Below are 11,830 nucleotides of genomic sequence, written 5' to 3'. Positions count from 1 at the left end.
AGGTTTCACACCTTATCCTATACCAATCTACCAAACCCATTGCCCTTCTGTAAACTATGTTACATCCATCCCTCATTCATATCAACCATACCAATCATTACCACAACCAGCTTATCCATCCCATTTTCAGCCATCCTTTTAGATACCCAACTACAATCATCCTGCGGCACCTATCAAACTAGAATGGAGACCCAATCCTAATAGTGGTTTGAGAGCCCCGAGAAATACAAAAAAAAATCACTTTTGATCCCATTCCTATGACATACACAGATTTGTATCCTCGATTTATTAAGAAACGTCTGCTTACTCCTGTTATCATTGAACCCTTAAAACCTCTATTTCCCAAATGGTATGATCCCAATACTCATTGTGATTATCATTACGGGAATCCAGGTCATTCCACTAAAAATTGTACTGCTTTGAAGCTTAAAGTACAAGGGTTAATCAATGAAGGGGTATTAAACTTTGATACCAACTAACAAAGAACTCCAAATGTCAATGGAAACCCTCTACCAAATCATACCAAACCATCAATAAATACCTTAATTGATGGGCAAAAAAGCCACGTGAAGAAAAAAAATAAATGAAGTTAAAACTCCAATGGTTAAGGTGTTCGAAGTATTGGTCAAAGCTAACATGTTGAAGCCAATAGAACCTCAAAATTGCTCTGAAGCAATTAACTTAACTGAAAACTATAATTATCACAGAGGTGTTTTGGGGCATTCTATCGAGAATTGTCACCAATTCTATCAAGAGGTGTAAAAATTGATGGATGAGGGTCAAATAGAGTTTTACCAAGAGAGAGAAGAGTTGGTGAAAGTTGAAGTGTCTACCATTAATTCAAAGAATAAGTTTATGCGTAGATCGATAACTATCTATTATGATGAAAAGCCAACATCAAAGCTAGAAAAGCTCGTCTCCTGATCAGTGGTGACAATTAAAGTTTCTGACCCTTTTTCATATAAGAATGATAAAGTAGTACCTTAAAAGTATGATTATGATGTCGTAGTCAACCCAGATACTGCCAACATAACGAGTGTAAGAGGCATAACTCGGAGTGATAGGTGTTATACCCCAAAGGCTCTAGAAAAAGCTAGAAAAGAGAAAGCCAATGTAGGAGAAAAAAATAAAAGTCAAAGTGATCTTGACACAATCTCAGAAAAAGAATGTCAAAAGCCAGTATCTAAGAGTGAAGCATATGAATTTTTAAAGTTAATAAAACATAATGAGTATAGCGTGGTAGAACAGTTTAACAAGATGTCAGCTAAAATTTCACTATTGTCATTATTGCTCAGTTCAGAGTCACATTGTAATACTTTACTGAAGGTGCTAAATCAAGCATAGGTGTTTCACAATGCTTCTGTTGAATATGTGGAACAGCTTGTTGGTAATTTGATGATTTTAAATTATATCTCTTTCAGTGATGAAGAGATTCCTCTTGAAGGTAGAGAAAGTATCAAGGCTCTTCACATTACTATGAAATGTAAAGGTCATATAATGGCTAAGATTTTGATTGATAATGGGTCATCCATCAATATTATGCCTGTGACTACTCTGGTAAAACTTTCTGTTGATGGATTTTATATGAAACCTAGTCATATAATAGTGAAAGCCTTTGATGAAACTAGAAGAGAGGTGCTGAGAGATATAAAAGTGCCATTACAGATTAGCTCATGCACTTTCAATGTGAAATTCCAAGTTATGGATATTTTTCCTTCATATAATTACTTATTGGATAGACCATAGATCCATATGGCAGGTGCTGTTCCATCATCATTACATCAGAAAGTTAAATTTATTGTTAATGGGAAATTGATATGTGTAGTAAGAGAAAAATATTTATTGGTCACCCAACCAGTAAATACTCTTTATGTAGAAGCAACAGATGAAGCCCTAGAATGCTCATATAGATCTTTCGAGATTACTAACGCAATATATGTGGCTGAAAAATCTAAACTATATTCACCACACTTATCTACGATAACTGAAATGGTTGTCAAACAACTTATCAAGATAAGATGATGACCTAGAGCTAGACTTAAAAAGAACCTACAAGGAATCATGAAGCCATCAGCCATACATGACAAGAAAGACAGATTTGGCTTAGGGTATAAGCCAACAAGAGGAGACAAAGTGAGAATAGTGAATGAAAAAAAAAAAGATGGCTAATCTTGAGAGATATAAGCCTGAGTCAAACCTTATGGTCATTCCATACCTTTATGATTCTTTTCGTTCGAGAGGATATATTTACCCAGATCTACCTACAGCTTTAAGTGTAGGATTCATGAAAGAATTTTTAAAGCTAGCCATTCAAATGGTAGATGATGGAAAAAAGAAGAGTCGAAGTGAAGAGCTGTTTGTGTACCCTTATCCTTCAGATTTTGAGTTGGATAATTGAAAAGTTATAGAGTTGCATGTTGTCTTTAAAGGAAAAGTAATGTACTGTGAAACTTTAAATCCCTAATTACTTTCTATGAGTATTAGGAGATCTTTTATGGTGTGTTTATGTTTGTCGTTTTAATAAAAGACTTAGAAGATGCATCCACATTTCTTCTATTATTTTCATATTCATTTTACTTTCCATTCTTTTTTTTCTATCATTTTCTTGCCATTCCATTTTTGTGTGCCAATATTCTCTTCATCTTACCCTCTACAAGGTTCCAAACAATGAACATGAAGATAATCATAGTAATAATCTCGGATTTGATTTTGAAAACTTAATTCATGTTGATGAACTAGATAATGAGAAAGATTCAGATAACTACACACTGCTTCTTGATTTGTTAAAATTAATAGAACATAAAGATAAGCCAATTGAACCCCATCAAGAAATTATCGAATTAGTGAATTTTAGAGATGGTGAAAATAAAAAAAAGGTTAAAGTTGGTATATCTCTTTTACCAACTGAAAGACAAAAGTTAGAAGAGCTACTCCGAGAATATGTAGATGTGTTCGCATAGACTCATCAGGATATACCAAGACTCAGCACTGATATTGTAGAGCACAAGTTACCTTTAAAACCAAGATGTAAGCCGATGCAGCAAAAGTTAAGACACATGAAACCAGAAATGCTACTGAAAATTAAAGAGAAAGTGAAAAAATAATTCGATGCTGGATTTTTAAAAGTGGTAAAATATCCTGAATGGGTAGCCAACATAGTGTCAATTTTTAAAAGGGATGAAAAAGTGAGAATGTGTGTCGATTATCGAGATTTGAATAAGGCAAGCTCTAAGGATAACTTTTCTCTACCTCACATCGATACTCTAGTGGATAATATTGCTAGGCATTCCACATTTTCCTTTATGAATGATTTTTCAGGCTATAATCAGATCAAAATGGCTTGAAATGATATGGAAAAATAATATTTATGACCATATGAAAGATATTCTGTTACAAGATCATACCTTTTTGGTTAAAAAATACTGGTGCCACTTATCAAAGAGTAATAGTGACTCTCTTCCATGATATGAAGCATACAAAAATAGAGGTATATGTGGATGATATGATTGTAAAATCTTGTGAAAGAGAAGATCATATAGTTAATCTCAAAAAGCTATTTGACAGGTTGAGAAGATTTCAACTGAAGTTGAATCTCGTTAAATGTATATTTGATGCCAAGTTAGGAAAACTATTGGGCTTTATGGTCAGTGAAAGAAGAATCGAAGTGGACCCAGATAAGATACAAGTCATCCAAAACTTATCTCCTCCTCGTACCTTAAAAAAAGTGTGATATTTCTTAGGGAGACTGAACTACATTGTTCGTTTCATCTCTCAACTCACCTATAAGTGCGATCTTATTTCAAGCTTCTCTGAAAATAAGGTCCAAGAGAATGGAATGATAAATGTCAAGAAGCTTTTGATAAGATTAAAGAATACTTGTCAAATCCACCTGTGTTGGTGTCATCAATCCTGAGAAAACCTTTGATCTTGTACTTAACAGTGCATGAAAATTCAATGGGATGTGTGCTGGGGCAAAGAGATGAAACTGACAGGAATGAACAAGCAATATACTACTTGAGTAAAAAATTTACTGATTATGAGTCCAAGTATTCACCATTAGAAAAGATATGTTGTGCATTAGCTTAGACAGCTCAAAGGCTCCGACAATACATGCTTTATCATACCACTTGACTCATAGCAAAGTTAGATCCTATTAAGTATATCTTCGAAAAGCCCTCATTAACAGAAAGGATAACGCGATGGCAAGTTATGCTTTCAGAATATGATATTATTTATGTGACTCAAAAAGCAATAAAAAGAAGTGTCGTAGCCGAGTTCCTTACTGATTGTGCTGTCAAAAATTATGAACCAATGAACATGGAGTTCCCTGATGAAGATGTGATGGCCATTGAAGAAAATAAACCTGGTGAAGAGTCTTGAAAGATGTATTTTGATGGAGCTGCTAATGCTTTGGGTCATAGTATTGGGGTAATTTTAATATCTCCTGATGGGCACTATTATCCCATTACAACTAGGTTAAATTTTAATTGCACAAATAATGTGGCTGAGTATGAGGCCTGTGTTATGGGTCTGCAAGTAGCAATTGAAAAGAAAATCAAAGTATTAGATGTGTTTGGAGATTCAGCTATAGTCATCTATCAATTACGAAGAGAATGGGAAACTAGAGATTCTAAGTTGATACGATACCATAAGTATATTTCTTAGTTGGTTAAACAATTTGAAGAAGTTCAATTTGACCATTTGCCTAGAGAGGAAAATCAAATTGTTGATACACTAACTACTTTAGCTGCAATGATTAAAATAGATGCAAATACTGAAATCCAACCCATCAAGCTAGATGTGAAGGATGAACCGACACATTGTTCAGGTGTTGAAAAAAAAGTTGATGGGAAACCATGGTATCATGACATCATGCAATACATTAAAAGCCAGCAATACCTAAAACATGTAACAAAAAATGATAAGAGAACTATTAGAAGGTTGGCTATGAGTTTCTTTCTTGATGGAAAAGTCATCTATAAAAAGAGTCGAGATCAAGTACTCTTAAGGTGTGTGAATGCAGTTGAAGAGAAGAAGATTATTGAAAAAATGCATGATGGAGTTTGTGAGGCACATGCAAATGGTCATATGATGGCTAGACAAATTATGAGGGCTGGATACTATTGGTTGACAATGGAGAGTGACTGTATTGATTATGCCAAAAAAATGCCATAAATGTCAAATCTATGCTGACAAGATCCACACTCTTCCAACAGCGTTGTATGTTTTGGCTCTTTCATGGCCATTCTTTATGTGAGGTATGGATGTCATCGGTCTCATCACTCCAAAAGCTTCAAATGGACATAGATTCATATTTGTGATGATTGATTGCTTTACAAAATGGGTAAAAGTCACATCATATGCTAGTGTGACCCGATCTGTGGTATGCAAATTCATAAAAAAGGAGATAATATACAGATATGGGCTTTCAGAGATAATTATTTCTGATAATACCAAAAATTTAAACAGTAAAATGATGAATGAAATTTGCACTTAGTTTAAAATTCGTCACCATAATTCAGCACCAAATCGTCCAAAGATGAATGGGGCAGTAGAGGCTGCAAACAAGAATATCAAAAGAATCCTGGAGAAAATGACTGATACTTATAAAGATTGACATGAAAAGTTACCTTTTGCTTTGCATGCTTATAAAACATTAGTCCGAACATCTATTGGGGCCACTCCGTTCTCTTTGGTATATGGAATAAAAGCTGTGCTATCGGTCGAAGTGAAAATCCCCTCGCTGAGAGTCCTGATGGAGGTAAAATTAGAGGAAGCAAAATGGGTTCAAAATCGCTACGAGCAGTTGAACCTCATTAAAGAAAAAAGACTTATAGTACTTTGTCATGGTCAATTATATCAAAAGAGAATGATGAGAGCACATGATAAGAAAATTCATTCTCGTAGCTTTAGGAAAAGAGATTTAGTGCTAAAAAAGATCTTTTCAAATCAACATGATAATCAAAAAAAATAGACACCAAATTGAGAAGGCCCGCATGTGGTGAAAAATGCCTTTTCTGGTGGGGCATTAATTTTGGCAGAAATAGACAGAAGTGATTTACCTGCTCCAATAAATTCAGATGCTATGAAGAAATATTTTGCTTGAAAGAAAAAAAATGAAAAAAAGTAAAAAATAAAAAAAATAATGACTCATCTAAAGCTGAAAACCTAAAAAAAGTGGCTTGGATGCGAAGAAGAAGCATCATTCCACAGGGGCAAGTGTAGTTTGATGAATTTGAATGATCAAAGAAGTCATCTAATTTAGTTTTAGAAAAAAAATTTAAAAATATTTTGTTCATGATTATCTTATGATCATCATTTGGGCACCTTTGTTTCAACTCTAATACTTTGCCATGCACTTGTGACCAATATGCTATCTTTCCTTTGGAAATAACACTTATCCATTCCTTTATTCTCATTTTTGTCCTCCACGTTAATAAAAGAAATGTGTGATTGCATTTTATTGGTCTTGGACTTAAAATGATGAAAAGAAAAACAAACATGAAAGATCTTAGCATTACTTTAAAAAAAAAAAAAAAAGGTTGACAAAGGCAAATGAAAAAGGATGAGAAAAGCATGATAAGACATTAATGTTGCAAAATTTTGAAAAAGAAAAATATTGTTGTCAGATGTTAAGAACAGATTGGTCATATAAGAATTCTGATAAAAGAAGTCAAAAGTGAGAGATTTCGAAAACCTTTTTACTATAATGAATAATTTTGATTGCATTACATGCATTGCATTTAGAGCACTTAGTACATGCATTCATGAGTAGTTTTAATAAGAACAAAGACTTTCCATTTCCTAATCAAATAAAAGATTTCAAAAGAAAAATTTTACTTGTTAAAAAAAAAGAACTCAGTTTTGAGAAAAGATGAAATTTTTAAAGTTGTTGAGCTTCTGCTGATATTAACCATTTTCAAGAGATTTTTAAAGTTGTTGAACCTCTGCTGAGAGGAGCATTTTTCATGAGATTTTAAAGTTATTGAGCCTCTGCTAAGAAGAGCCATTTTCATGAGATTTTAAAGTTGTTGAGCCTCTGCTTAGAGGAGCTTTTCCATGAGATTTTAAAGTTGTTGAGCCTTTGCTGAGAGGAGCTTTTCAAGATGGATTTTTAAAGTTGTTGAGCCTCTACTGAGAGGAGCTTTTTCAAAAGAGATTTTAAAGTCATTGAGCCTCTACTGAGAGGAGCCCTTTTTAAGATAAATTTTTAAAGTTGTTGAGCTTCTGCTGAGATGAGTTTTTTTCAAGAAAGAGATTTTAAAATCGTTGAGCCTCTGCTAAGAGGAGCTTTTTTTTTCAAATGAGATTTTTAAAAGTTGTTGAGCCTCTACTGAGAGGAACCCTTTTCAAGATGAGATTTTTAAAGTTGTTGAGCCTCTACTGAGATGAGCTTTTTTTAAGAAAGAGATTTTAAAGTCGTTGAGCCTCTGCTGAGAAAAGCCTTTTTCAAGATAAATTTTTAAAGTTATTGAGCCTCTGTTGAGAGAAGCTTTTTCAAATGAGATTTTTAAAGTTGTTGAGCCTCTGCTGAGGTGAGCCATTTCCAAGATGAGATTTTAAAGTTGTTGAGCATCTGCTAAGAGGAGCCTTTTTTAATATTTTAAAGTTATTGAGCCTCTGCTGAGAGGAGTCTTTTTTCATATTTTAAATTTTTAAAAGTTATTGAACCTCAAGTGAGATGAGCATTTTTGAAAAAAAAATATCGTTTGGATTTCGGACAAAATTGTTGTCTTTGTCTTTGTCCTATTACTGATTACTAGCAATGTGCAAAGAGGGGCAGCTGTGGACATCAATTTATCCAGAAATACAAAATACATATAAATACAAAATACGAAATACAATAGAAAAAATAGCAAGAATAATACAAAATACAAAACAAAAAATACAAAAAAAAGAACATAAAATAAAAAAAAAATTAAGGATGGCAGTGGTGCCATCCCCGGCACCACTGCCACCATACCTCACCATGCCCTACCCCCTATCACCTAACCCTACCACTGCTAGATATGGCCAAAAAAAATAAAAGAGGCGTGGGGCTCGTGCTTACACCCTATGCCGAGCCATATGCCCTTCCCTCCAAACACGCATGGCTGGAGCTCTATAAATAGGGCCCTAGCGAAGCCAAAAGGCAAAAAAAAATGGAGGGAAGGAGATGCTACCAAAGGGCCAAAATAAAAAAAAATCAAATAGTCCTCCCTGTAAGGAGAAACCCAGCACTGAGCTTCCTGCACAAAAAAAGGTCAGTTTCATTAAAAAAAAAGTCATAATACAAAAAAAAAGTCTCACCGAAACTTTGAAAGCATATCTAGGGAAGTAGGGACTCTTTTTGGTGAAAAGGACCTTGAATCTGAACTCAGGAGGTCGAGAGGAACATTTTGATATTTTTTTAAAAATTTTTCGATCACCGGTGATGGTGGTCGATGACCAACGAACGACCAGTGAACGACGACGATGGTTGCCGACCGACAAGGCATTCGGCTAAAGAAGAAAGGAGAAAAAAAAAACAATCATTTTTTTGAAGAAGAAAGGAAAAATGATCGAAAAATTTTTTTTGAACCTTTTATATAAACGGTGAAAACTAAAACGACGTCGTTTCGATAAATGCTCAAAATGACGTCGTTTAGGCTAAAAAGGATCCACGCGTTGACCCAGATCCGATCCGGGATCTACGCACCCGACCTGGGGTCTACGCACTCGACCCGACGATTCGTTTCTCCATCAGCCTCTGACCAGTCTGACTGGACCAAAACTAAACCGTTCAGACCGAATCGAAAAGGTACTAAACCGTTGAGCCAACTAGATCGTGTTCAAACCGAACCGAACCGTCGAACAGAACTGCCGAATCGAATCATGCGTTGATTGGACCGTTAACCAATCCGGTTCAAGTAAAAAAAAATTTTTTTTTGAATTTTTTTGAATTTTTATATATTATTTTATTAATATTTATGCAAATTAAAATATTTATATTTGTTAGATTAAATGATGAAATATGTGGTTAAATTTTTTTTATAATTTTGTTAATTTTTAAAATAAACTTAAAAAAAACAAAATAATATAAAAATAAATTTATTAATAATACTAAACTAATAAAAAATGTAGGAAAAGAAATTTTTTATCCGACGATGAGATTCAAAGGTATTTCGAGTAGTGATGCCTACGAAATCTCTAAGTGAGAAGATTTTTTTTAAATACTATCAGTGTATTGGAGTATTTATAAAAAAATTTTTAATACAGTAAAAATTTTCTTTTTTTTAAATAATAAATAAAAATTGATTAATATATTAAAAATATATGTAATAAAAATGAGAAGAAAAGAAATTTTATCCAATGATAGGATTCTAAAAGTATTCCGAGTAAAGATGCTTTAAGAAATCCCTATGTGAGAAGATTTTTTTTGTAAAATATTACAAGTGTATTGGAATATTTATAGAAAATATTCAATATAATTAAATTCTTTTTTCTTCAAAATTTTAATTTTAAATAAGAATATTAATAAAATAATTAATAAAATTTCTAACAAAGGAGAATAAAATATGTGCATAAACATGGTAATATTTTGTATTGCATGCATGACATTTTTACGAAAAGTAAATTTAAGCCTCCAAAGATGAGATCCTAAGGTATTCTAATAAGCGATGCCTAAGAAATCTCTAGGTGAGAAAGAGTTCTTCTAATGTTACCAACGTACTGAAACATTTTAAGAATTATTTCAACAAAAAGGTTTTAATTTATTTTTCTCGAGAATAAATTTTTTTTAAAATAAAAATCAAGGAAATTATTTTTCGAACATAGAAAATTAGACTATTTTTATCAAAATCAAAGGATAACACGTTGTTAATTGGTACCGTTTTTAACGGGCGCTGTGAGAGTGCTAATCCTTCCCCACACGTAACTGACTCCCGAACCCAGACTGTTTCACAGACCGTAAAATTATCTTTTTAATAAATTTTAATTAATTTTAAAACTTTATTAAAATGATATGTTTTAGTAGGTGACCAATCGCACCTAATCAAAAAAGATTGGTGGCGACTCCGTTATTTTTTATTTGATTTTTAAATTCATCGGGCAAACACAAAACCATTACGACACATGTCAGCTTGGAATGATTAATGCAAATGAATTTTTATTTTTTTTTGTTTTTCAAACTTTATTAAGTATTATCAATTTAAATTTAAATTTAGACATGAATTATTTACAAATTCTTATAATGATTTACGCATGTTAGTGGTGTTTATGAAAATTTTATGGGACTGCTTTGTTACTTTTATAGCTTTTAGGATACATCTGTAATGATGTTGATTTGTGTGAAAATATTGTTTTGTGTGGATTATTGCTTTTTTTTTATTATTTATTTGTTATTAAGCTCATTTGCTAAATTTTCAAATAACCTATTGTTTTTAGTAATGCGAAAATATTGGCTCAGGTATTTTGTTTTTTTCAAGTAACTTTCAGCTCAACAAGTAATTTTTAACTTGCTTTTTCAAGTAATTAAGCTATTTCACTAAACTTTCAGGTCTCAATTTCACTATATTTGAAAAGTTGTCATTTTTTAGATAATAACTAATAAACTTCTACTTAAAACATGTGGCTATATATAGTAAAATTATGGTAAGATTTTGACATAAGCTTTTTACACTAACATGTTTTTAATTGCTATAATAATTGTTCTCAGCTTATATTTATAATGTGAGTTAAGCTTTAAATACTTGCATGAATATACTAGCATATATAGGATCATGTAACACAAGCTTAATTTCGATTAACACAACACCAAATGTATTTAGTTTCATACTGTATGCATTTGGTATTGTGCTACTGGAATAGTTTTGTAAAACCGGATTTCATACTTCATGCATCTTTTTCCTGTTGGAGCTATTTACTGGTAGTTAAGCTTTCAAACATTTGTTGTGGTTTCATATATAGTTTATAGTATGTTAGTTAATATAAAATTTGACAAAAAAATTATACTACTATTTTACATTTGAAATTGAATCCTTGCAGTTAGGGAAGAATTTATAATGAGGGTAGTGGGGGTAACTGCCCAACTGAAATCCTATAACCTTTTTAAATATATTTTGATATTAGACAAAAGTTTTAATATTTTTACATTTTGCTCCTACTAAATTGAAAAAGAAAAAATATAAAAGGGGAGGATTAAAAATATTATAACTTTAACATTATTTAGAATTTATAATAATATGTATTTGATGTAAAATAATGTTGTAGTGATGTAACCTAACAAACATGTAGAGATGTAATTTAATAAAATCTGAAATTTTGAAAAAAAAAAAAAAGTAGTATCAATTTTAAAATTATTAAAAAAGTTAAAATATATATAAAAGTAGCTTGTTATTAGTCCTATTTTGTATTTTCGTATCTTATCTTATGCCTTAAAAATTATAGAGAAATTAAATTAGTATTTGATTTAAGTTAGTCAAAAATAAATATCATTAGTAAAAGAATGTGAATTTTAAAAGAAATATCTAAAATTAAATAAAATTATATATCTTTTAATATTGACAATGAAAAAAAATTCCTAGACATTCTACTTATGAAAACTATTTTACTCAATTATATAGTACTATTTTCATTTGAAAAATGATAATATTATGTGTTTGTGTTTATTTGATATTTAAATTTTTTATGCATTTAATATTATAAGTTTTTGTTATATTTGTGTTAATTTCTATATAAATTTTTTTTATATTTGATATTATAAAAAAATATTTCAAATTTTTGTATTAAAACTCTGTTTTACATTTAGAAAACATTACATTTATATTAAATAAAAAATTTAAATAAATATATTATATAATAAATTTGTTCC

The sequence above is a fragment of the Durio zibethinus genome, chromosome 16 (genome assembly GCF_047325235.1).
Source record: "Durio zibethinus cultivar Kanyao isolate XHJ-2024 chromosome 16, ASM4732523v1, whole genome shotgun sequence".
Lineage (NCBI taxonomy): Eukaryota > Viridiplantae > Streptophyta > Magnoliopsida > Malvales > Malvaceae > Durio > Durio zibethinus.
The sequence above is the reverse complement of the archived record's forward strand: the minus strand, read 5'-3'. Positions refer to the sequence as shown.